The sequence below is a fragment of the Coenobita brevimanus genome, chromosome 29 (genome assembly GCF_032717465.1).
Source record: "Coenobita brevimanus isolate Jiangsu-jjx chromosome 29, ASM3271746v2, whole genome shotgun sequence".
NCBI classification, from domain to species: Eukaryota; Metazoa; Arthropoda; class Malacostraca; order Decapoda; family Coenobitidae; genus Coenobita; species Coenobita brevimanus.
The window spans coordinates 7,391,488-7,392,384 of NC_136982.1; positions in this window are offsets into that span (position 1 = coordinate 7,391,488).

Genomic DNA, 897 nt, shown 5'->3' on the forward strand with positions numbered 1-897 from the left:
TTAATGCTTTAGGCAATGTGATGGTGTTGTTGTGTGATAAGAAACAGGGAGGGGGAGGGAGACATGGAGATATGAAAGTGTGAGAGAGGAGAATAATTTAGAAATACGAGGCGGAGAATGTGAGGTAGAGACATGGGGGGATATGATATACAAGTGTAAGAGAGGGAGGAAGGGAGAGCGTGAGGAAAAAATAAAGAGAGGAAGATACATACGTGTGTGTGTGTGTGTGTGTGTGTGTGTGTGTGTGTGTGTGTGTGTGTGTGTGGAAAAGGGAGAGTCAGAGGCAATAAGGTGGCTACAGTTGTTATGGACACTGTAGTATGATATCACTGCCAGATTGCTTAAACTGGGACTCATGGAACTGCAGATATACCATCAGGAACTCAGGTTATTAAAAGCTCCCACGACGACCACTTACTTTTCTGGAAGAGATTCGTCCTATTTTCTGGGAGTCTAGTTGATGTCTGTCTCTCTTAATTTCGTTGGAAGAGAAGTAAGGGATCATTTTTTTACCCAATGCTATCACGTTACGCTGAGTTAAGGAATGTTCGGATGTGTACATATAAAAAGTCTTCTCAGAGCTCTTTTTCTTTGCCTGTATTTTTGTGATAGGAAACTGTTAGCGAGACTCAACACATTCAAGCAAGTGGCTAATCATCAAAACAAAGCAGAAACCATTACACCACTCAGCCGCTGCTTTGGTGTGCATATTATAACACGGTGATGCTACTGTTCTGTACGCAAGAATGACTGAGAGAGGAGACAGAAGAAGGGAAGGGGATACAGAAATGCAAGATATTGGGGGAAATGGGTGTAAAGGAGATGTTGTGGTGTGTAAGAGAAAGGTGGGTATAAAAATGAGAGACAGATCAAGGAAGAGGGCTGAGACAGAGAGAG